The sequence below is a fragment of the Lissotriton vulgaris genome, chromosome 4_1 (genome assembly GCF_964263255.1).
Source record: "Lissotriton vulgaris chromosome 4_1, aLisVul1.2, whole genome shotgun sequence".
Taxonomy (NCBI): domain Eukaryota; kingdom Metazoa; phylum Chordata; class Amphibia; order Caudata; family Salamandridae; genus Lissotriton; species Lissotriton vulgaris.
The window spans coordinates 1,262,974,326-1,263,001,098 of record NC_141691.1 but is presented as its reverse complement, the minus strand read 5'-3'; the positions used below and the strand labels follow the sequence as shown (position 1 = coordinate 1,263,001,098).

General features: G+C 45.6%; 1 protein-coding gene across 3 annotated transcripts in view; it reads left to right on the top strand.

Annotated features, from left to right (window-relative positions):
• LOC147723120 (rho GTPase-activating protein 28-like) overlaps positions 1–26,773 on the top strand; it is a 1,353,671-nt gene that overhangs the window by 283,838 nt on the left and 1,043,060 nt on the right. Inside the window, exon 1 of one of the 3 annotated variants that reach the window (XM_086965472.1) lies at positions 20,818–20,832. The exons of the other annotated variants lie outside the window; for them this stretch is intronic. The gene's annotated coding sequence lies outside the window, so the exon portion shown is untranslated. Of the gene's footprint in view, positions 1–20,817; positions 20,833–26,773 lie in introns of those variants that run through there. 3 annotated transcript variants of the gene reach the window in all.

The following is a 26,773-nucleotide window of genomic DNA, read 5'->3' as shown; positions in this document are numbered from 1 at the left end:
TGTTCGCTCACTACGATATAAACTGCCCATCCTTGGACATTAATCGGATTTGCTTCAATGGAGATCGAGACACAGATTTAGCCACACTAAAATGGCTGACTTCAGAGTCGGCCTAGAACAGACTGGCCCAGGCACCAAGAAAAAAGTGGCTCTCGTTAGCGAGTCTAATAGGTAAAAAAGTTACCCAAATTTGTAAATCAGGGCAGTTTCGAACTTGTAATGACATGCTCGCTAAGTGTTTTGCACAATATAGGATACTATATGAAATGGTGCTTGCAGCAGGCAATGTTTTTGGTAAAATCATGGAAATCAACAGTAAAAACCGACTCACCAGATCAAAATACAGGCCCACAAACAGCTAAAAAACCCATACAATGACCTGTCCTTTGCGCAATGCCAGATTGCCCTATTGGCCAGTCCATCCCTGGATGCATTACTGTTGTGAGAACTGGAGATAGATGAGGCCAGGGAACCACGACAACCTTAACACCTGCCATGTTCCTGTCAGAAGGACCAGCGGGTTAGTCCCATTGTGGATGTGTACTAGCATCTTCTCTAGAACAATCACTCCAGGAAAAGACAGGATAAAACCATCAGAGAGAATGTGAGATGCTTCTTCTCCCATCAATGCAAGCAGGAGAAAGGAAGAAGGAACGGCACACTTTGGAGCCATGTGCATAGTCTTAATGTGAAGAAGTTGCCTTAGTACAGGTACAAACAACTCCAGGATTATTTACTTCCGTTGCCAGGACAATGACTGAGCAACCCAACAAATCATTCCACCACGACATACTTGAGAAGTTGCCTGATATCACAAAGTGTACACAATGGTAAAAGTTTATTAGCGGCTCAGCTTTAACAGTTCCAGATTCTCTGAAATCATTATTGTTATGTTAAGGAATATCAGGCTTAAAATAGAAGGGGTGTAGCTTAGTCAGTGAGTTTGGTCGGGGGGGAGGGGGCCGAGGGGGGGCATCTCCAATGTCCCAGTAGTCTGCAGGGTGGACGGGTGAGGTGACCAAGGTTCAGAATAGACTGTTTCCATGAGGCATTCCTGATTTGCATTAGGTGAGCCTTTCTCTAGAGTGGCACTGTGGGTGAAAAGCAATGGGTTGGGGTGCTACCCTGAGTGATTGCCACTGGTTAGACCATGGAAGTAATCAGACCATCAGCTTTTGGGGGTTTGTTGCCACTTGTTTGCCTGGAATCTTGAAACTGGTGCATCTTTCCAAATCTACTACAGCCAATGTTTTTGAATTCTTAACAGTAATTAATTTCCAGCCATTCAAGAAGCACTACTATGGGTGCAAATTTACTATGTTTTGGTAAACCCGTTACTTCATGGACCTGAATCACAACAGTAACTTACACATTTCAGTAATTTACACTTTTGAGTACATTTACAATCATTTGACTGTTCACACAACCTGAGTTTAAATTTTCTACAAAAGCGTAACTTGTATGTCTCCACCAAATTGAAGGGCATGAGGGCTGATCACAAACTACATTTTGTAGTGTATTTTGTTGTATTACAATAGTACTGCAAATGTACTACAAAATAATATTCACAAACCGCACTTCTAAAGGACTACTGCCAAAAAACAGTAGTACTTTATTAGTGCAGTTTGTGAATAGCATTTTGAAGCTTATTTGTACGGCTATTGTAGTACTACAAAACATACTACACAATGCACTTTGTGAATAGCCGCCAGCACCCCCCCCCCTCTCTCCCTCTCTCCCTTTCATAGCACACCTCACTCAGGGCCCCTGACCCAACTTCCAGGCCTATAACAGCTGTGGCTCTTGCGCAAAGGCGAAGGAGCATCGCCCCACTGCTTTAACCCCTTAGCTGCGGCGGCTATTCCGCTGCAGCGCTAGGGGGGAGAGGGGGCCGCGCGGCACTCCCGTACTCATGACGGAACCGCTCCGTCACGCGCCTCGGGTGGGCTATGCTTGTGACGGAGTGGTTCCATCACGGCCCTGCCCGCTCAATAGAACGCGCTGTGCAGGCGCGGGGAACGGGCCATGACGGAACCGCTCCATCACCAGCACAGCCCACCCAAAGCTCGTGACGGAGCGGTTCCGTCACGAGCATGGAACAGGTTAAAGAAGTGCAAAGGAAAAATTATAATAATGGAACGTTATTATCATTTTATTTTTAGTAATGTGGTTGCAGCCTGGTTAGGCTAAGGTGGGACTGGGCTGGGCTCCCGTCAGGCCCGGACTGGCTATAGCGGGCACCGGTCGTTTCCCCGGTAGACCGCTAGGGTGGGGGCCGGTTTTGGGCCCCTGGGGGCCGTTTTTGTTACCGGGGTCGGCAATATCGGCCCCCGGTAACAAAAAAGGCCAAAACCAGCCCTCGCAAACTGCTTGACTGCACTCCCCCTCACCCCTGGGTGGGGGGCAGCTGAGCAGTTTGCCAGGGCTGGTTTCTGTACCCAGTCCGGCCCTGGCTCCCGTGATGTTGAGGGAGGACGGGTGGTTGCTGCACATTAAGTTTGCATGAAGGTTTAGCCTGCCATCTTGGGCCAGCCAAACAGTGATGCACACTTTGCATGTTCTCCACCAGCTGTATTGCACAACCTGGGTGGAGAACATGCACAGCTTCCCAGTCTCTCTCTGAGCGCCGAACCACGGCCCCCTCACCTTCCCCTGCCCCCTGCCACTGTTCCCTACCAAGCGCCAGGCAAGTTGGCGATTCCATTCCGGCTCTGACTGGCACTGTCACTGGAACTTTCATTACACAAAACATTTTGAAATCATTCCTTGTTGTGCAATGTTCATTTACAATCTTCTTTGAAGAGAGGACATTGCTTTATTAATTCCTTTTCAGGCTCCAAAGTAGTTAGTCTCATAAACATCTGCTTGTAAGGTTGGACTATAGCAATCTTTGCAAAATGTTCACACACATTTTGCTCTAACGCAATCACAATATAATGCTTCGTCATTTGCATGGGGGCCTGACCTCATGCAGTGTTCTTAGCTCTTGTGCCGTATTACAGGTGTGCATTTTGAAGCAAGAACAGCCCTATATGCCCGGTATTAACTATGTAAATAGAGTCCACCGTGGGTCTCCCTCTATTGCATAGGTCCCCCCTCATGCAATGGTAATGGCGACCATCAATCAATGTATTACTTTAACAGTCCAGTGGTTAGTTCACACTTGGATTACACATACAAAAATACACAGACTGAGGCGGTTTCTGTTGGTGTTATATATTATCCAATATATATGCAAATAGTTAGTGAGTTTTATTTGCAGGTTAATACAAATTTGAGCTGTACAGGACGTTAAACAAGAGTTATCTTAAAAGAAAACATTTTGGATTAAAAAGTAATTCCTAGTTAAAAGCATCATGCAGTACAAAAACGATGGTCTGAAACATTATGCCCAATAAATAAATAAATGTTATATACTTGTAAAGCGCACAGCTGCCCCAGAAAAGGGGCGTCCCAGCGCTGTATACCGCTGGGGAACCCATCCTGGCTTTCCCTGTGAGATGGTCCCTCCTGGGCATTTCCAAGGTGAATACAAGCATCCCCGGCGCTGATAGGGCCGTTAGTAGAGCTTAAGCAAGCTATGGCCCAGAGTTGCTGAGTGGAATCCATGGTTAGAGTAGGAACCGAGGTGAGAATTATCGAGTCCGCTGACCATGGCCCAAGACCCTGCCGCGTCGGGAATCGAACCCTGGTCCCAGGTCGACCTCTGCTTCCGGGTCTGCCACCTCTAACCAGTGAGCCACACCACTCTCAATAGTGCAGTAAAATGCTACTGGCTCAGGTATTCACAGGTGAATTTATACCAACTCCTGCTTGAGGAGCAGTTGCGAAAAACAATGTGAATTAAAAGAGGTTCATTGTTGGAGCATCATACTATGCCAAAAGGGTGTCCTCGTACATTACAACCAGTAGTCCATAAAGTGTTCCATGCTTGGGTGCTCCCATGAGGTTTTTCTAATTTCTGTTTGGGGGACCTCAAACGGTTTGCAAGTTAGGTGAAGGTAGGTTTGCCTGGGCAGGGTTAGGCGCTGAGCCTCCTAATTGATGGCCATATTTTAAGTGGTGATGACATATAAGCGCCTAGTTCAACTAACAAGTTCCTGTTACTTTGTCTAAAGTTTACCTTCCCAGCGATGGCCATATTTTATCTTACCTGACCGGGTTCACTTTTAATAATTTGTTCACTTGTAATAGGAACTTGGCGGCCCTACAAGAAAGCTGAATTTATTTGCTGTTCAATGATGTCAGCACTGCGCAACAGCATGACATTAACTTAAGGGCCCGAAAGGCAGGGCAGAGTAGTTTCTGTCTTAATTGGTTAACGGCGGGGCAAATGCACAGGCAATGTAGTAGGCTTTCATCAAATTGGCCGTAAAGATGGCAAAAAGAGTTTGGCCATTTTTGTTTCCAGTGCGGAACCCTGGGGGCATATTATCAAGGGGGTTTATCTCCGCTTTTTTGGCTTTAAAAGCCAAGAAAGCAGAGATAAAATTATCTCCCTATTACCTAGCTGTCGTTAACACCAGTTAGCGACAGCTAGTAGGAGATAGCGGCCACCTTGGGCCCACTTTGCATGTCAGTGATATTTATCACTAATGACATGCAAAGTGGGCGTGCCAAGATGTTAGCGACTGGAAACAGTCGCTAACATCGCTATCTCCTATTACCAACTTTTGGAGATATTCGCGCTAAGCGCGGATATCTCCAAAAGCTAACACCTGCCCTGAGCAGTTCTTAGCCATGTTATCCAATGGTAGGTGGATAACATGGCTAAGAGCATTAGCTCGGTAATGCATGAATATCGCGCATGAATATCGCTGACTTTTCAGCGATATTCATGCATTTCGGCCGATTGTTATCGCTTAGGAGATAAACCTTGATAATAGCAAGGTTCCTAAGCGATAAAAATTGCCGCAGCTCGGCGATAAAAATATCGCCGCTAAACCAACATAGCGATAATTATCGCTAGTTGTTGGTAATATGCCCCCTGGTCTTTTGAAGGAAAGGCTCCCATTTGTGTTATTATAAAGATATGCTGGATAATTTGAGAGATGTGGCATGTGAGATATGTTGGGGCCGCCAGGTGCTTTAAGATTGTAAGATTGTCCAACTGTGCTTTTTGCCTGCCATTTCCCCTTTATCAAGGGACCGCGATTTTAACTTGGCGGCTTTGCTGATGAAGTTTTTAAATGATGTATGGCTGATGCTTAACTCTTAGGCCTAATGGAGGTTTAGAGATGCCAAAGCTTGGTGGAGCACTGTTGGCCATTCATTTTTATTGGTATACCAGCTTTCCATTCCGTACCAGCACAAAGCAGCCAAGGACTCGGATGGAGCAGCTATCATCTTCCTGCACAGTTTGATTACAGCAGCCGACCTCACTGGGAGGTGGTGAAGGAGCCCAATTCCAGACACACTTGTGCTTGAGAGGTGTGATGTGGTAGGTGAAAGATGCGTTTGAACAAGGCGGACTGTAGATGATTGAGAGTTGTTACGTCTTAGCCCTTAAGAAGTTCTGAGCCATAGGTCAGTGAGGGTTCAAATTTAGCTCCAAGGATTTTGAGTTGGTATAACTGAGACAATCTCCCCATTTTTTTTATTGGGTTGAGGGCGAAGAATAGTTTATTTGCTAGAGCCCTTAGTTGTGCCAGATGATTTTTGAAATGTAATCTTGAGTCCATTTCCACCCCTAAATATTTGTAGGTGCTTACCTGGTCGATCTTGTTCCAGGCGACTTTCCATTTGAATTTTGAATTGTGCTGTCTGATTTTGGGCAGGAAACAGATGACTTTAGTTTTGCTGTAGTTTAACTTCAGGCCTAAAGATTCTGTGATACTAAGGAGGGCAGTTATTTGGCGAGGCAGGCCAATGGAAGTCTGGCTACATACGACAATATTGTCTGCATAATGTATTCTGTCGCAAGAACCGCTCTATATGCCCACGGGGACCAGGGCCAGTATTAATTATGTATATAGAGCGCACCGTGGGGCTCCCTCCATCGCATAGGTCCCCCCTCATGCAATAGTAATGGGAGACCATCAATCAATGTATTACTTTAGCAGTCCAGTGGTTAGTTCACACTTGGATTGCATATACAAAAATACACCGATTGAGGCGGATTCTGTTGATGTTCTATATTATCCAATATGTATGAAAATAACAGTACAACTTAATAGAAAAAAAGTGCAGATGAAGCAGTGCTTAAGAGAGTGCATTAACACATCAAATATATATAAAAGCCACCATAAATCCACCCTGCTTCATTACAGTTTTTCTATCATACATGTGCATAAAACATTGTACAAATGAAATAATCTGTGAACCAAGAGACAAAGTTGTCAAAGTTTTTACCCCGTGTGAGTGAAAGGGTCTCTTCAGGACTAAGTCCTCTGGCTCAGTATCATTAAGGAGTACATTGCATTGCGTATCAACTGAATTAAGTCCCTTCCACCACAGCTGATAGGATGTCTGCATGAATTACAACAACCTCTGATAGGCAGTGCTTCAGCTACTATAAAACACTTCTGTCTGCACCTTCCAGGGCAAACGACTCCCATTAAGTACGATGTCCATGATTCACCCTTACTGGACTCAACAAGCCAAACCGGTCTCACTGAAAATATTTAGCCTACATACGATATCAACCATCCATCTACGGAGACTACAACCAAAACTTCGTGCAGCATGGTGTGGCCACAGAGTCGAAAAAAGCGTTGGTAAGCACACTGATGTGTACCACATAGTGTTCCCCCCCTAAGGGGCACCACTAGGGAGGGCAGCACTGAGTTTAGACTAACAGCTTCAGGTGCGTGCAGTAATGCACTGCACCTGCCTGTTCAGGACTGCCTTTACCTGTCTTCTAAGACAGGCCCACCACAAACCATGGTGCTGTCTTTCACTAATGCGATCTCAGTGGAGGCAAACGCTGTTATGCCTGTGCTGAAAATAGTTTGTTTTAGTGTAGTCAGGTGCACTGAATCAGATTGAATCTGCTGCACCTTGTTATAGGTGATCTGCAGTGAAAACAGGGAAAGGGTGCCTGATACGTGTTTCAGGCCAAAATGTACAACAACCGAATATATATACATGCAATAGAAGAAGCAATGCCCACCTGCTATGCACTGCCCAACAAACGTGGCTCCCAGAAAGCCCCTCTGACCTGATCTACATGACACACCACTATGTCACTTGTGACAAATCCATAGTGATCTCACAGTCATCCATTATTTGATCTTATTCCAAGCATTGATATCCTAGTATTTAAAATATTTGTAAAGTTTACTTAATGCACATTGATTCTGTCTGCTAGTAGACATGTTTTTCCCACTAATGGAACATTCACTCTGTCAATGCACCAGTGGCAATAGGTAAGCTTTAAAAGTGGTGGGGCATCAACTTCTATCCTGGGAAACAAAGCAAACAATTCTGCTTTATTCCACAGTCGTTCACCTTCAACCCCGGCCATTGTTGTCACTGTTCCTCTTCTCTAGTTCATCACCACAAATGTCACAATTTTCCATGAAATTGAAGGAATTCTTAGCCCCAATTTCACCTATTGTTTTCATTTTTTGTTTTCCTTGTATCCCATAATTTTGTCTCCTTCCAATATGTGGTCTGTACCTTGTGTAGCCAATTTGGTCTACAATTAGACAAAAAGTACATTCTGTCTTAGATTTGAAAGTATACAGGCATGAATTTTTACTGTCCTGAAGACGATCCCTTTATTTTAACATAGGGATCGAAACACAGTCGACGATCTGTACACCATATGCATGCTATTATACTGATTAGCTTTATCGTGCTATGGTGTCTTCATCTCACCTAAGTCTACTTTGAGGATATGTTGTTAGACTTCTTTCTGTTGCCTGAACCGTTTACCCAATCCCTTGTTTGTTGTATTGTGGTAGTAGGACACTGGTAGTGTCCCACCTGTATTATGTGTAAATGTTTTTTTAACATATTTATTGACTATTAAAATTCTGTCCAGCTGGACAAAGAATATAGAAGATACCTAGCCTATATTTATTACTTAGCAAACTCTGCAGCTGTCTAGGGACCAATGTCTTTAGTAACTCCATACATACCCAAGGTCCCAGACCAATCAAATACTGGGTTCCCTTGTCCCTTAAAACACACCAAAGAAAATGAGGGAAAATGAGGGAAAAGAGTGCATTTTACAGCACAACCATTACATACATGGGTTTAACTATCACAGTTTTAGAAAAGCAACTCAAAAAATATATAAATATTTTCATGCTCTGAGACTTGCAAGGGGATTCTCGGCATATCTTATTAATGTGAATCAACATGGAAGGGATAGAATGGAGGATTTAAGTGTTACACAGATTTCACACCTTCAGACCATAGAAAGCAGAACTAGGCAAGTCATACATGTTGATAAATCAGGGCTATCCTCAGTGCTTTGTTTGTTTCTGGTGCTCGGCACCGGCACTTGTCATCACCACACTTATGACAGCCTGTCACATTGTGGTGCTTCTCATCTAATTTTGTGATGAGTCGAATAACAGTTACTCATGAATACAATATACATTACAAAATACTAATGCATGCCCCCCCAGCCTTTTCTTTAGCTTTGGGAACCTTGAAGATTCTGAAGTGTCATACTTGCAGGCAAGAGAGATGGTTAGTAGTTGTGTTGGTACTGTCATTGGCAGCGATGATGGGGCAATGGGTGGAGCAAGCTACAGTGGCCTCCTGGTCAGGGCCCTGGCACCGTGGGGCAGATTTATGAGGCCCTTGCGCCTCCTTGCGCCACAATTGCGTCACTGAATGTGACGCAACGGCGGCGCAAACAATGCGCCCTATTTACAACGTGACGCATCTAGGAGATGCGTCACGTTGGAAAGCCCTGCGCCATAAGGAGGCGTTCCTGCGCAGGGGGGGCGTTCCTGCGCAGGAACGCCTCCTAAAAGTGGCTGAGTGAAATCTATGAGATTTCACTCAGTCACTTTCTACGTCAATTCCTTACGCCTGCTTGAAGCAGGCGTAAGGGTGACGCACCATGCATTGAAGAGGTGGCTCCTGTGCATTGCAGGAGTCATGTCGCACTCGCGACATGACTCCTGCAATGCGCCGCCCGTACGCCGAGAGATGCGTCACGCATCTTCACTAACTTGCACCATGGTGCGCCGCATCATAAATGCGGCGCACCATTGGTGGCGGGGCAGTGGCGCACGTTAACTGGCGCATCCCTGGGGATGCGCCAGTTAACATAAATCTGCCTCTTAATATTTTACAAAGTAAGCACTGGCTATCCCTCAAGGTACAGAGACTTTACCGGTCCAGACACATTATACCAGCCCGACAAGTTAATGCCTAAGACAAAAGCAGTGTTAACGGCACCAAACCTTTATCACTATATAATTTTGTGTTCCATATTTTTCAGTAAATCGAATTTCAGTTAGTGCCTGATCAACAACTATATGCCGAGCCTGTTTCCACTTTCCTATTTCTATGTATTTTTGGGTCAAAGTGAGGCGTCCAGTTGGGCAAAAACATGCAGAAACTCACTAGATGAACCGCCCTCTGCTTCATGTTCTGAGAATTCTGATTCCACGTTCGTTATATAAACCAGTGGTACTCCTAGCCACTGCAGGAATTCTTTGATTCCGACTATCCATTTCATTTTTTTAAACATTGCTGTGATGATTTTTCATACACAATAAGGATTGCAGATAATGTACAGTAGCACACAAGTGAATATCCACTGTTGAAAAACAAAGGAAGTGTCTCGTTCACCTTTTCCCATTTTGCTACAAGAAGCTATAACATGCTGCACTATAACGTTTTCTGTTGACAGAAACCTTGAAAATTCACTTTCCACACAGCATACCAGCACGTTTCATGAATCTTCAAGATTTCAATGATTCTCCAGTGAACCTCTGCCAAAGGAATGAAACTATACAGTGAATTGATTCTGGTGGATTATATATTGTCAGCATGCAGCATGGCTAATTCCAAAGAGAAGCTATTACCTTTAATGGTAGTTTTGACTGGTGTGGATCCGGCTATGAATCCCTCAGGGGTTTTTGTACTTAAGTGTGTACCATTCAAAATGTCTGTACTTGCAAATGGACAAGGAGTGAAAAGAATCATTTTTTTTGGTTTAATCTTAGGCCAACTACTTCATGACGAAAGTGCCTAGACGTGAAACCTAAGGTACACAGCCTGCCACGTGATAGTGACAAAGATGCCAGTGACCCACAGAGAGGCATGTCTTTTCCTGCTGATCTGACCCACAGAAAAGATTAATTTGAGGCACACACATCAAGCTTTCTTAAGCGTTCACAACAGTTCCCAGATTCTAACCAATCTTTGAAATGCATTGGAAGATGGCAAAATAGTGTTCAGCACATTTATTTTCTGGCCACTTCAAGCATCCATTCATGCACTGACTCATTCATTCAATTACTGATTCATTTAGTTGGCCATCCTTTTTCATCCCTGCTCATCTATCCACCAATGTATACATGGTCAGCGACTGGCTGCCGCCCCCCTCCCAACTGACCACACCAACTCCCGGACACATGAACACGAAACATGGTTATCTTTGGAAGGCGGGAGTCGCGGGACCCCCGGCCGTATTTATTAAGATATAAAATTAAAAAATTTGAATAGCATGATAAATACTTTATACAAAAATCAGCAGGACATTAGATACAATATTGTCAACAAGCTTGAGAGACTAACCTTAACAGAGACTCTAATACAGGTTGTTTCCTAACCGAAACTAACATCCTCAGCTAGATTTTTGTATACTACATTTCTGGCCATATGGCAAGGTCGCTAACCGGTGTCAGGTCCTACTAGCTGCGCCTCACCTAAGATGTGCGCATGCGCAGCCGGGCCTAGTAATTACCCGGTACACGCTGTGACTCCAATTACTAGCTGCGCCTCACCCAGAGATGTGCGCATGCGTAGCCGGGCCTGGTAATTACCCGGTCCACGCCGTGAACTCCATTTACCCACTAAAGGAGGGCCCTTACTCTGCGCCATCCGGTGACGTCATGAGTATGCGCGCGCGGGGTGGCTACCAGCCTAAGGAAAGCGTGACTACTCCAACCCGCGCCCCTTTGAACAGCAATTACCTTGCCCCTGAAGTTCTATGAGGTGCCAAGGGCACCTCCCCTTGGGCGGGAACCTCCATGGGATGATGCCCGCCCCCTCAGACCTTAAAATAGCTGCTCACCGGTCATGACCTTACCGCATGCCCCAAACCTAATAAATACGACGACCTATGGAAGAAAAGAGCTAAAGGACAACTACTCTAACTACATATCACATCAAAATCAACATATCGCTACAAAGGAAAGAAGGTCCTAACACAAACACCACAACACAGCATATTATAGCATAATTCACTAAACGGGGAAAAAAGGCCTAAAATAACAATTATCAACAAATACTTTAGTCACATAAAGCACGTTAAACCCGGCATTGTGCTAGCAATAACCCAGCAAAGTATATATACATTGGACTAATACAGCTTCAACCGAAGTAGTTCCAGGGATGGTGGGTGGGAAAACAAGAAGCCCCGAGCGCGGGGCACGACACTCTGTGGGGGAGCGTCCAGAGAACAAGAGGGTCTCCTGGGCGCTCCCCGCTTCTTTATCCCCAAGGGGCCAGGTGAGGGCGGACATGCCCCCACCCAGCCCCTCCTTCAGCCCGCCCCCCCCGACCCGGAAGCCCTAAAATGACATCCGGGTCAAGGGGGGGCGCAAACCAATCGGTGGCGAGGCGCGCCCAGAAGGGCACGCCCCTCCACCGAGAAGCTCTGAGGAGGGGGACGGTCGCCGCGCCGCCATGCGGGCGGGGGGGCCAAGAGCCCCCCCTTTTCACATGGTCAGCGACTGGCTGCCGCCCCCCTCCCAACTGACCACACCAACTCCCGGACACATGAACACGAAACATGGTTATCTTTGGAAGGCGGGGGTCGCGGGACCCCCGGCCGTATTTATTAAGATATAAAATAAAAAAAATTTAATAGCATGATAAATACTTTATAAAAAAATCAGCAGGACATTAGATACATTATTGTCAACAAGCTTGAGAGACTAACCTTAACAGAGACTCTAATACAGGTTGTTTCCTAACCGAAACTAACATCCTCAGCTAGATTTTTGTATACTACATTTCTGGCCATATGGCAAGGTCGCTAACCGGTGTCAGGTCCTACTAGCTGCGCCTCACCTAAGATGTGCGCATGCGCAGCCGGGCCTAGTAATTACCCGGTCCACGCTGTGACTCCAATTACTAGCTGCGCCTCACCCAGAGATGTGCGCATGCGTAGCCGGGCCTGGTAATTACCCGGTCCACGTCGTGAACTCCATTTACCCACTAAAGGAGGGCCCTTACTCTGCGCCATCCGGTGACGTCATGAGTATGCACGCGCGGGGTGGCTACCAGCCTAAGGAAAGCGTGACTACTCCAACCCGCGCCCCTTTGAACAGCAATTACCTTGCCCCTGAAGTTCTATGAGGTGCCAAGGACACCTCCCCTTGGGCGGGAACCTCCATGGGATGATGCCCGCCCCCTCAGACCTTAAAATAGCTGCTCACCGGTCATGACCTTACCGCCACAGGCCAGCATTGTTAACCAACGATCTGGCCTCCCCCTATTCAGGAATTCACCCAGGAGTGTGTTTACCCAGCATAACCCTCCAACCAGGCCCAGAGATTATTAGACCAAAGGACATTCCCTGACTCGGTTAAATGAACCCCATCCTTCAGGTAGAACCTTTCGCCCCAGATACATCCATGTGGAATTGTCTGCAACCGGGGGGCTCGAAATAGTTTGTCCAACTGAGTGTTGATCCTCTTTACCGAGTGATTCAAAGCCCTGACCGAGTCCCCCCCTCGCCACTGCCAACGAGGAATAAGTTGAGACCACACTACAATGCAACCCGGGCAAGTCTTGGCCACCCACCCTTCCGTGGAGATGATCTCTTCAATCAGGATGCGCCTCCCTAACTTCGCCAAATCATTCTCCCCTACATGGAGTATCACCACCGACGGGGTGGAGGGCTGTTGAGCTAAAAGTCCCTGGAAAAAACCCCTAAACTGGCTGAGGCACAGGCCCCCCCCCCCCCAAAGAATGAGATAGCCAGCCCTTTACGCGCTGCCCTTTCCTGATGGTCTCCTGAAAGAAAAACACGCTCAGCACGCCTCACGTAAGAGTGCCCCACAATCCAGATAACCTTTGTCTTGTGTTCATCCTGTTGTTCGTGCTGTGATGGTACTGTCCGCTGACGCCCGGTGGTGAGTTCCTCCCCCGCGTCACAGGTTTGAGAAACTGAAAACCAAAACATACTAAGCGTGAGGACCAAATTGTTACAACATGTCAATTCGTACATAACGTTTATAACACTCAGATGTCCATCTCCTGATGCTCTTCACATCCTCAGCTGAGAGACCCCTTAATGCCGCTTCAGTTGCAGCCCCTATCCTAAAGGAGTGGGTGCCAAATTCTCTAGGATCTAACCCTGCCTGTCTGACTGTTAACTCAAGGACTCTCTTAAACTGGAATCTAGTTAATGGTGTCCCATCAGCGTGACACAACAGTGCACCCCCCGCCGTGCCCCCTCGCTGTCCGTGGAAAATCTCCACGTGGGAGACCGGGCAGCAAGGGTTGGCCCGAGCCCGTTGGAGCACTATGGTGTGACCCCGAGATTCCTGATCTGTTTTGGACCTCTGAATTGTCACCCACATAGTATCCTCTCTGATGGTAATGCTAGACCGCTGGAGGCCACCCAATTTATCCACTTTTGATCCTGCCACCAGTTCGCTAATCCTTAAGGCCCCATAAAAGGCCAGGGAAAATGCAGCTTTGAACAGGAGGACCTCCCACTGTGAGCTGCAGACCTGGTGCAATGCCTCCAGTAATGATGCCAACCGGGCCAGTCCAATGGGCCTTCTCGTATCTACAGAGTGTCCCTGCAGCCGGCGCCATCCCCTCAAAGCCTTGCGAACTATAAAGGTATTCGTGGGATCTCGCATGCCCTTAGTCTGTGCAAAGAAAGAGACCGCTGCCCTATGCCTGCTTGCCGCTGTCACGGAGCGTCGTTCCTTGTGCATCCATTCTAAATAGGCCTCAAAACTGGCCTCCTGTGCCCACTTAACTGCCCATTCCTGACCCAAGAAATTACAGTAAGACAAAAACGCCCCTTCGTATGCTGTCCTGGTCCTGGGGGCTAAGCTAGCAACCACGAGGTCCTGTAATCTGGGGCACCAATCTGCCAAAGAACTGCCGGGAAGTGTGTTGGCGAGGGGTCTGCTGCAGGAAGATGTTCCCTGAAGACCTGCATTTTAAAACGAGAAAGGGAATCAGCAGCATTGTTGAGGATGCCAGGCACATGCTTGGCTCTGAAAACTACATTCCACTTTAAGCATTGCAGCACAATCTCTTTAATCAGGCGTAGTATAAACGGACAGCGAGCCCCTTGTTGGTTTATACATTCCACCACTGTCATGTTATCCGACCAGAACACCACTGATTGGTTACATAGATGTTCTGCCCAGACCTTCAATGCCACCCATATCGGAAAAAGTTCCAAGAAGCCAATGTTGGTTGTCAGACCCTGTGCTCTCCATTCTTCCGGCCACCGCTGGGCGACCCATTTGTTCCCAAGGATGGCACCGAAGCCCACACTCCCAGCCGCATCAGTCCACAGGCCTAACTCTGCTGATGTAGCAGGGGGAGCTGACCACACTACCCTGCCATTAAAGTCCTCCAGGAATGCCAACCAGATATGCATGTCCTGGCGCACCTCAGATGACAGCCTAGTGCGGTGATGCTTCTCCCGCAACCCTTTCATCGCCTGAGCAATGGAGCGTGAGAACGGGCGGGCCATAGGGATGACCCGTAGAGCAAAGTTCAACTGCCCCACTACTTCCTGCAGCTGCTGCAAAGAAACCTTGTTTTTACCTAGGCATTGGCGCAGAGCTGCCTTAAACTTAGACACCTTGTCCCTGGGTAACCTGAAGCATCCCTCCACGGAGTCAATTTCGATGCCAAGGAATTCCAGGCAGGTGGCTGGTCCAACCGTCTTCCCTGGTGCCAGCGGGACCCCAAAAGCACGCATGAGCACGCAAAATTCCTGCAATGCCCAAGCACACTCCTGAGAGTCCGCCGCCCCCAAGAAAAGGAAGTCATCCAAGTAATGCATGACCTGTTGGTGGCCAGTGACCTGTCTCATAGCCCATTCTAGGAATGAGCTAAATGTCTCAAAGTATGCACATGATATGGAACAGCCCATAGGCATACATTTGTCCATGTAAAACTTGCCATCAAAAGTGAAACCTAAGAGGTGGTGATCCAGGGGATGTACAGGGAGAAGGCGGAAAGCAGATTCTATGTCAGATTTTGCCATTAATGCACCTGTACCCAGAGCACGCAATAAATCAACCGCCTGATCAAATGAGGCATACTTGACACTACAAATCCCCTCATCAATTGCATCATTCAAGGATGTCCCCCTCGGGGCCGATAGGTTGTGGATCAGTCTAAATTGGCCCCTTTCCTTCTTGGGTACTACCCCCAACGGAGAGCACACAAAATTGGGAACCGGCACCTCTTGGAAGGGGCCTGCTATCCTGCCTAGGGACAACTCTTTGGAAATCTTAGCGGCCACCACCTCTGGATTCTGTGTTACTGAAAGTTGATTATTGCAGAGTGGGCTACCTGTGTAACCCATTGCTGGGATCCTAAAACCTTGAGAAAAACCTTCTTGCAATAGAGTGGCAGCTGTGCGATCAGGGTATCTGTTCAACCAGGGGATCATTGCAAAAACGTCTATTGGCGTTGGAGGGGCCAGCCGGACTGAATTACTCAGGCTTCCCCCTTCCCCTGTGACCGTGGTTACCTTGCTTGTTCCTACACGTTGTCTCGGGATGGGACGGGTGACCACAAATTGAACACGCATGCCTAAATCTACAGGTACCCTGGGGCCTTGAGCAGGAGCGCTTATTAAAGTCCCAACACACCCCTTTTCTCTCTGACCCCCCCCCCTTATTCTTCCCGGGACCTCATTCCCCTGGTGTGACCGAAAGGGCTGTTGGGGCCTGGCGGAGAACACCCTGGGAGGGCTTGTAGACTGTGTAGGGGCCGTGTCCCCTGAGAACTGCTGGTGCCATGACATGGAATCCACCGTGTCCCACGCTAAAGATGCATTAAACTCTTTGGCCTTCCTGAAATTAATATCATACTCCTTCCAGGCATCGCCGGTATACTGATCGCTCCACCTCACAATCCTACTCATGTAGCAAGACATAGCTGCCTGGACATTTGGGGGCCGTTCAGCTGTGATCGCAGAAAGGACAGCAAAGGCCCTGATCCAATTCTTCAACGTTTCCTCTACCTTGAATCTGGAGCATTGAGCCCTCCATTCACTTGGATGCATCCATTCCTTCATTAACTTAGCTTGTTCCATCTCCCTATTGTCCAACAACAAGGAATAAATGTATACATACTTCCCCGCCCAAATCATTTCCTTCACTGCCTGAGACACATGTTGCCCTAAGTTTTCACTCCTGGATGGCACAACGCCGTCCCCCAAAAGGGGCAGCGCCACCTACTTACCATTCACGGGCGCCTGTGTTGGTGGGACACTATCTCCACTTGGCTGGGCTGAACTGGAACCTGTAAGTGAAGAAGATATGGGCACCGCAATACTATCAGCCGCTGTTGCAGCCTTAATTTTCTCCACCAATTTAACTGCTTCAGCCGCATGGTCGGCTGAGGGAAGACACACACCCCCTTTTCGAAGCCAAGGCAATAATGCCGCTATCTGAGACTCCAACTCAACAGGGACTGGGTCCGGACTGCCCGCCGGCACATCTGGGACCCCAGGAGGAACATCTGGGGGTCCAGGCATATTAGGTAATGGGGCCGGTGGCGATGGCCCACCCGGGACTGGTGCCAGTCCCCCAGGTGGAGGGGGGATAGGTGCTGTAGGAGCAGCCGGAGCAGCAGGGAGCACCGGTGCCATTGGTGCTGGGATCGCTGGCAGTGGTGCCACTGGAGCTGGTATCGTGGGTACTGGTACAGTGGGAACTGGTTCTAAAGGCACCGGGGTTGGGAACTGAACCTAGGCTTTTTTGCCCTGGATTTCTTAGGTGGGGTAACAAAATCACCCCTTGGCAAAGGAGCCGTTCTCTCCCGTACTGGCCTCCCTGATGGGCCCGGGGGGTCAGCGAGTCTATCATTCATGCGGGCCTCTTCAACCTTACCCAATCTTTTGCTAATTTGAGCCATTTCCCGCATCATAGCCTGCATCATGGCCTCCATGCTAGACCCCCTTTTACCACCCCTTTGCCCTGGCATGATCGCACGCCTCTGCCCTACACTCCTTATGTTAACAGACCGTGCGCTCTGTACCTTCACCAGCTGGAGGATGTACAGGGGGCTGTAAGCACCATACAACAGCAACCGCAACGCCCCGGCTTATCCGGTTTGTCAGGGGTGAGTAAACTCTAACGTAGACCCACCCGGCGGCAACTAGAAGCTATGGGATGCTAGCCCCCGCTCCCCTCTTACCGATAAATCCTGCGTGCAGCCAGCCGGTATTGGATCAGCAACGACGTCTTATATCCCTTCTTGTGAGCGAACTGCACCAATAATGTAGTTAATTGCCTGTAATAGAAGATTATATCAATACCGAGCAATATAAAGCAGGAGCAGGTTTATGAACACCAAGATTGACTTTATTGGAGGCTTGGACCCCCTTCTGTTAACTTTCTAAACAAAAAACACCAAATTCGTTGGGTCATCAAATTGCCAAGTAACCCTCTCTCAAACCAAGAACTGTTATGATAAATAAATAACCCCTCTTTGTAATGGCGATTCACCAATTTACGCAAAATTGCCCACTTTAACTAAAAGGAGAGGTCTCCCCTCCAGGTCCTGCCCTGATCGACCCTGCTCCGCTCCCTCCACGCGTAAGCTGCACCAAACCCCGCCCGATTATGCCGATAGGCGCGGAGAAAACAAAGCGCAATGTGGTATTTAAAAATTACACAACCGGTACCCCTTTCCGCTCCCTTGAGAAGGCGGGAAATCCCTCGTATTGCCAAAACAAAGGACTTGTTATACCGCCGATACTGCCCGGGTCCGTGTGTGCACCCAAGCGCCGAACGCTTCCTCAATTAAACCGCCGTGTGGCCCACAGGTCCCCGATGTGGCACCAACCCCCCGCAAAATACCTTTTGTCGGATCGACAACAACTTGTTCTCAGACCCGCTCCCCAGCCGCCCCGTCTCACGGTGACCACAGCTCCCGCGATTCCTCCGAAGTAAACCCCAACACCGACTCCGCTCGCGATGCTGCCTCGAAGTATGAACCGGCTCCAAATCAACCGCCTGAGAACCTGCAATATAAAGCGAAAAATTTAGTAAAACAAGAAGCCCCGAGCGCGGGGCACGACACTCTGTGGGGGAGCGTCCAGAGAACAAGAGGGTCTCCTGGGCGCTCCCCGCTTCTTTATCCCCAAGGGGCCAGGTGAGGGCGGACACGCCCCCACCCAGCCCCTCCTTCAGCTCGCCCACCCGACCCGGAAGCCCTAAAATGACATCCGGGTCAAGGGGGGGCGCAAACCAATCGGTGGCGAGGCGCGCCCAGAAGGGCACGCCCCTCCACCGAGAAGCTCTGAGGAGGGGGACGGTCGCCGCGCCGCCATGCGGGCGGGGGGGCCAAGAGGCCCCCCTTTTCATAAAAAAATAACAACGTCTCAACAGGTAATATTCAAAGACAGTTTCAGAAACCATGCACAATAGTTGCAAGAATGAGGAGATAGGGATGCAGTAATGGTTATTGCAACAAATGCCGAGGCGCAGTCTGTATTTAGACAAAGTTAAAAAAAGCAATGACGGCGCTATATTACACTGAATGTACGTGTAACCTGTACAAACATGTACACAAATGTGCTCGTGAGAAACAAGGTGAACGGCGCAAGTGACAAATCAAACTGCGAAAATCGGCGCAAACAAAACAATAATGTATATATACAATGGTGGTTCAAATTAATTTACAAGGATTTAAAGGAGGTACGTAATTTGATGAACCACAGAATTTGTGGTGAGTGGTCAATGGCGCAGAGACCTGTAGTAAGTAAAGGTCATCTTCAGGACCAGGTTACAAATTTGTTGTGCTGTAAAGGAAGAAAGAGCGGGAAAGGATAGAGAAAAAAGTGATATTTGGAAGCCGGTGTGGCCAATTTAGTCGAGGACGGTAAAACTAAGGTACCTGTGTAAATGCTGAAGGGATATTCCAATAGGGGGGGCATTGATGGTGGCACCCTAGTAGCAGTGTGCTGAGGATGGATACAAAGCCCGCTAGGGTACCCAGGAGGGAACTTGAGAAGGGAGGAGACGTTGTTAATGTAGGGATTATTTACATTATTGTCATGTTTATATTTTGTAGAATTGTTTTCATTCCAATCTTCTGTCTTCCTCGTGCTCTTTCTGCAAAGTTCTATATTCCTTGCAGCGCCAACGGGAAGACAGTTGCTGAGGAAGAAGACCTGTGCAGGCTGCATCCTGCCTTGCTCCTTTCAAATAAACGTCCTTACTTTACATAAAGCCTCCATTCATACTTTACAAGTATCCAATCAGTATAAGACCAAATACCAAGGAGGCATAGAAAACTGAGCATTCCTGAAGAATGCTGAAGCTATCCGTCTGCAATAAGGCAAGAGGAAGAATTTAGGCATCTGAGAGGACAACCACAGGCAACCAGGACGACTGGTATGGGTTGACGACCGGTATGGGGCTCTATAGAAATAGAGGACTCATCGATGGTGACAGTCACATGGTATCGTGGAGGCAAATTAATTTGAAAGGAGGGCTTGAAATAGTCCATATGTAGCCAGGATTGTTTGGGAGAAGTCCGATAATCATAGAACGCAGTAATCTAGGAACTGGCGTAGTGAGGAGGACGTCTGGTAAGAGAGACTGCACAGGGGACACAATTGAAAGGCATGCATAAAACAGATGATTAGAGGTTAGAAATTGTAAGGAGCACAGGTCAGCTAGGAAGTGAAATCCTATATGAGCAGCAGGTGCTCTGGCATGAGTACGAGTATACACATTTATATTATTTTATTTAAAAACACTGTTAATTTAAAGGCAAGTTGTTTTGAAGTTCTTGAAGTTCAAATTCATAAAGTGCATGTTCGTGTAATCACCAGTATATCTCAAAACATAATTTCATTAATATATTGGTATCATTGTCTCTATCCACTTCATTCTTTCAAAAGGCAAATAACAAATACAAGTTTAAAAGTAACAACATTAAAAAACACAGAAAAACTGTCTACTATAGGGAGGGCCTTCTGAGGCGTAGAGAAAAGGTTATTGGCATACCAAAAAATGAATCATAGAATCCAACAGATAAAAAGGCATATATACATGAGACAGTAAATGGGAAAGAGCTGATATCCGGTACACCAATCACAAATGTGACAGAGGAGAAGTTGGCCAAAATGAACCAACGGTATAGAAATATATATATATATATATATTACCTACTGGCGGTCGCCAGTAGGTATATATAGTTAGGATTTTTTTCCTATGGGATTTTTGAAAATTCTATGTCGAATAACTTTGGCGTTTGTGGACGGAATTGGCTGAAATTTTCAGGAAAATGGCACATTTCGTTTCTCCCGAGGTTAGCAGAGAAGCATATGAGCACAAAAGCGGAACGTATAATTAAAACGATTCCTTCGTCTTTCCAGCTACACGCAGGAAATCTGAAAATGAGATAACCAGGACGCCGCCTCCAGTGTGCGAGCAGCTGTCAGCCTGTGAGCTGAAATATAAAGTAAGCAATGTTTCAAGCATAGGAAATAACGTTCGGTAAAGCTTAATGACTTAAACTAATCTCAGCCCAAACCTTCCTCACCAGATCAGACCCAGCCGCCTTTGTGTGTTTATAGAAGCGTGGTTAAAGCAATCCGAAAATAGAAATACAGAACCCTTAATGAAGACCCGCTCCTACAGAGTAAATAGGTAAAGTGACGTCCTGACATTAAACTGATTTTAGCAATAAATGAAAAGAGACCAAGTGTTCAAATAAATTGAACAGATATATATTGTGCCCTTTACCCCTGCAGAACGTCCTAATAGTGAGAAGTGCTATGAAAGACAAACAGAAGACCTATTAACTGCGGAAAGGTAAAACCATATGTAACCATGTGAAGCGTTTTCACTCAATGTTATAGAGAGGCCCCATTCTCAAAACATCCCATGTTGTTTTCACACAGGTACCCACCTAACCTACGCCCTGAAGAAAAGCCTGACGAATTAACACACAGGCTTGGAAACGCGTCGGCGTTTTTTTGGTTCATCTGAATAATTGAACTCTGTTTAGCGCAAAGCTGACCTGAATAATCTATAAATTATGACAAATATTTAATAGTCATAAAATTTCACTTTTGCGCTTCTAGACCTAAAATACACAAACAACAGTTAAAAAATGGTCTAGTGTGAAAATCAGTTAGTAGGGTACAGTTCATTCTTTCCTCATGGAAATGTATATTGTGTAAAAATTGTTTTTTTGAAATGTTGTTTGCATATTTGTAACATAAACGTTTGTCCATATTGTTTAATGTAAGCACTGTACATAGGATATACCCACTTGTGTATGACACAGCAAACTCCCAGACAAATAGAACAATCCCCACAAGTTACAAAACTTGTAACCTTTGAAAAAAATAAACCAAAACACCTACTGATTAAATATAGTGGTGTATAACAAAAAACTGCTCAAAATAAAATAGCGGCAGAAACAAAAAGCGACTGGGTCTCCAATTTCTATTTCACATTTCGTTTCTGAGCAGCCCTTGAAAATTTGGGGGGGTTTCATCAAGGGGGGGCCGAGAAAAAAGGGGGGTCCCAAAACGCGTTTTTAACATTGAGTTTTCCATATGGCGGTTGGACTCACTTTTAGCTCGAACGGCTGAATGGATTTACACGAAACTTGGCAAAATTGTAGATATGGTTTGCCCGACGTGCCTTTGCTATGTCTCAATATATGTTCTCCAGTGGATTTTGAGAAATTAACGTTTTAAAAAACAGATATATCTGTGACCGCGCTCCGGTTAGCGCTCCGGTTCGCGTACCTGACGCGTAACGGAACTTCGCGAAGCAAAGCTGATTGGCTTTCCGGTGTCTGTAAACATTCTAAACAGTCAAGAGTGGCCGCCATCTTGTGTCTCGGTAGAATCGAGACACAAGAGGTGGGAAAAACAAGGTGGGAAATGAGCATAAGGGGGCAGAGTACATCCTCCCTGACCCCCTAGGTTTGATGAGGGGGCTTTAAAAGGGCCTCGCGGGGTTAAAAAATAATAATTTTTATATCGTTTTTTTGCGGGGGGAGCGCTCGGTAGGCGCACCGGGAAGCGGTCCGGAAAGCGTAATATTGGGAAAACAGGATGAAAGAATGTTCAAATATTGTATGTTTATTGATTGTTATTTTTTTTTGTATTTATATATTTTATTTAAGTACCAACATGTAGGTACCAATGCAGAGTCTAAAAATAAAAATACATTGTTTCCTTTGTAGATATCTTGCAGGTTGTTTCAGAAGTTATTGAGGTATATGGAATTCATAGCGTAGTCTGTCAGGAAAGTAGAAACACCATGGAGGCAGGAGATGATAAAGAGATGTTAAATACACATTGGAGATGAGGTAGTGGAAGAAAGGAAGTAACTATGAGCAAACTTAAAGTTGCACAGTATATTTAAAGTCTGATTTTACATTAAAATCAATTTGCTACTAGTTTAAAAAATACATATAAAAATGAATAATGTCTCAAACTATTTTTGAATTATTATATATAAATGTATTATTCTGATTTATTTTCAAAATTAAAAAGAACTTCTAATAATTCTTGGTCAGATTTTGACTCATTTTCAATTAAGAAATCCACAGCTTCAACACATTGCAGAAGTTCTATGTCCATTGATTCATCAAAGAATTCTGAATCATTTTCTGTGTCTTGGTTGCATTCTGCAACAATTTCCATGTTATTTTTCTGCTCTCCTTCCATTTTGTATGCTGTAAAATGAATTTTAAAAAAATATATCAGTACAGATAGGGCACTGTTGGGTTTAAGTACAGACAGGTAGTTTGGTTTTTTAAACAGTGTTTTTTTTCGTTGGGCAGTGTATGGTATCAAACTGGAAGTAGAAATATCAAAAAATTTATGAAATAAACTCCAAGTCAATTCTTAATTATACAAGACAAGTCTAACTCCATCCATAACTAAAACAGAGAAGTCTATTTTATTCTATAAGTATTACAGAGGGATAGTATATAACTATCAGAAAATGTTTTCCTAATTAACTTACAGTACAGAACATACTTCAGTTGTTAAAATAACATCTTACCTTTCAAATAGAACTTTAAGTTATCAGTTGAAATGTACTTGATATGTACTTCAAGAAGTAGTAGTCAAAAAGGCTGTGTTTCTCTCTCTTTCTTTATATATATTCAGGTACATAACCAATCAAATGTCATGAAATAATAGAAGATATTGAAAGTAGCATTTTGATTGGTTGTCAATTCTAACACTTCATAAGTGTTTTGGTTAGGTAATTTACCTCAGGATATTTAATCAGGCTTACAGCATCATTTTCACAATGAAATTCCATCAAATTTGGGGAAATGGTAGGGACTGCTATGTAATAGGGGCTATTCTGTATTTGATGAAAGTGTCTGTAGTGGTTTTTCTGTAAATTACTTTCCCACCTTTTTTTATCGAGCGCTTACCGGTGCGCTCCCCGGTACACGAACCGGCAGCGTTACGGGAGTCCTCCATTTTGAGTATTGGTAGAATTGAGACACAAAATGGAGGACAAACAATGTTCGGAATGGGTAGAAGGGGGCACGGTAGACACTTTGTGACCCTCTAGGTTTTCGGAGGGAGGATTAGGATGCTGATACATGCAAAAATAAAGAAAAAAAAAATTCAAAATTTCGCGGGGGGAGCGCCCGGTACGCGCACCAGTAAGCGAACCGGGGAGCGTACTTTGGAGAAAAAAAAAAAGAATACATTTTACAGCTTTTGATATTTGCTATTAAAAAAACATTGAAATTCACTGAAAAAACCATAGGTTATAGACCATATATAGTTAGGAATTAGCATTTACAAAACCTTGAAATTTCACTGAAAAAACCATAGGTTATAGACCATATATAGTTAGGGATTAGCATTTTGAAAACCTTATTTTACTCGCACAAAACCATTGAAATTCGCATATATAGTTAGATGCACTAACTATATATCGCGCACCCGCAATCCACTGCTGATGATGTCACATATTACATCATTCATGACATGGTCAGTGACATCACTGATGACATCACTGATGACAACTCAAATGACATCACTGACAACATCACTAATGACAAATAAAATGACATCACTGATGACATCATCCAGTGACTGTATGTTTCTGTAAAGTTAAAATATGTCTTACATATTGAAGAATGAGTGGATGTATAAGTGTCTGGATGAAGGATTTAGTAGATGCATGACAGACTGTATGAGAGAGTGTTTAAATGTGTCTCACTGAGTGCATGGGTTAGTGACTAAACTGTCTTAATTTGTGCATCATTATGTCTGTTGTTCTGTAAACTGCTGCATGTGTTGATCAGTAGCTATATGAGTAACTATATGGGTAATTAATTGGTTGCCCAAGTATTTGTATGGGAGAGTGAGTGTGTGTGTGTGGGTGGCTGGGAGGTGTGTGACTCTGTGCATAGATGTGTGAACAGTTGATTCACTAAATGTATGGGTTCAAAACTACATGTGGAAACAGCTGTATGGGTGGTTGACTGTGTGCATGAGTGTATTGGTGAGTGAATGGATATCTCAGTGCTATATGTCAAAGTAAGTACACATGTAAAACACAGTGCATGTGAGAGTTGAGATATATAAATTACTGTGTATAATAGCTAGTGAATGTGTGAGTGGCTGCATGGATCATTGAAAACTTGTATCAGTGATTGTATAAGAGAGTAAATATGTGTTAGAATAAGTTTCAATAAGTAAGATGTGTATAACTGTATAGTTGAGGAAATGGAGGTGTGATTGATTCTTTGCATGACAGACTAGGTGTATGAGTAACTCTATGGATAAGTGACAATCTGTGAGTGTCTGTTTACACTGAGTGTATCTAAGGTTATATTAGAGTCTGAACAGATTCATCGTATTATCACATGAATTACGTCATCAGTGATGTTGTCAGTGATGTCATTTGAGGTGTCATCAGTGATGTCATCAGTGATGTCACTGACCATGTCATGAATGATGTAATATGTGACATCATCATGGTGCGCAGAGTTCCCTGGAGAGGATCGTCACGTAAAACTATCCAAGGTGACTGCATTGTTGTTTCTTTTGAGAGCCCCCAGACTGCACAACATATTTGTTCATGGAACACAGGGGAGGATAAATCATCTATAGTTGCAAGACCCCTAACATTCTTTTACCCCTCGCGTCCCGCCCCAAACTATGGGGGCGATTGGTCATACCCTCGCTATCCGGCTCGTGGAGGGTCGAGAGGGGATTGGCAGGGTCCTAATAGGAGGTGGCACGGTGTAGCAACCGCCAACAGATTTGGCTGTTTAGAAGAGGTAGACTGACTCCCACTGCCTCCTAACTTAACCTATGACGCAAAGGCTAATTTGCCTCCTGCAACTGTAGCCCCCTTTATCCCTATGAGTAGCATATCTGGGTGTAGACTTGCTATGTCTCTTGTAGAAAAGGCCGCTAGGTCACCGTATAGCGATTCCATCTCCTATCTTCCTAATAGCCATCTACCTGACCATCCAATCCTAGATGCCGAAGTTGACATGGGGCTGATGAGTAATGACACCCTTAAGGAAGCCCATGCACTAGCCATATCGCCCACGTCTAACTCAACATCATGGTCACCCACACTTGCACCTATTTATAGTGATAAGGTAGCTCTTGTACCCATACACACGGCAGGCAAACCCACAGCTGGGGTGGGGTCATTACCCATAGTGGATAATCTTATAATGGATGTTATGTCGCCACCTGTACCCAGGAGCTTGGGCCTTGAGCCCAATCCCCTTGTAAATGTTTCAACATTGGGAGCAAGGGCTACTGAGAGTATTGTATCAGACACTACACCGGATACCGTGCTCCGGATCCTGAGCTGGAATGTCGCTGGTCTTGCTCGCAACCTAAATATCCCCGACTGGAACACCCTGATTGATTCCTTCGGGATCTGCATACTACAGGAAACTTGGTGTTTAGAACCCCGTCACAAGGTGGGTTATACTACCTACTTTGTTCCTGCATCACAACCACATGGCACCAAAGGGCGCCCATCAGGTGGCCTTTTAATTTGGGCTAGTATTTCTCTGGGCCTCTTTATTTGGCACCTATCTACAAAATCCCCTGATTTACAGAGAATATCAGTTAGAGGGCCGGGGGGAAAAACCTGGAAATATTTAACATCTACCTTAGGGGGGCAAGGGGTGGTGTCTCCACGTTGCCACTGACATGTATAGAGGAAGAACTTGGAACATGTAATGCTAACTCTCTTGTTTTACTCGCTGGGGACTTTAACTGTTCCTTCGAACCTCTCTCCAGTGATGACATCCTAGACACTTGGGAGGAAGACAATAGGAGAGGCATCCCCTTACTAACACTCAATCCTATTAAAAAATGGTCACAGGGGGCCATAGATCTCAATGCCCTTTGTATGGAATTTGGCTTAAGGGC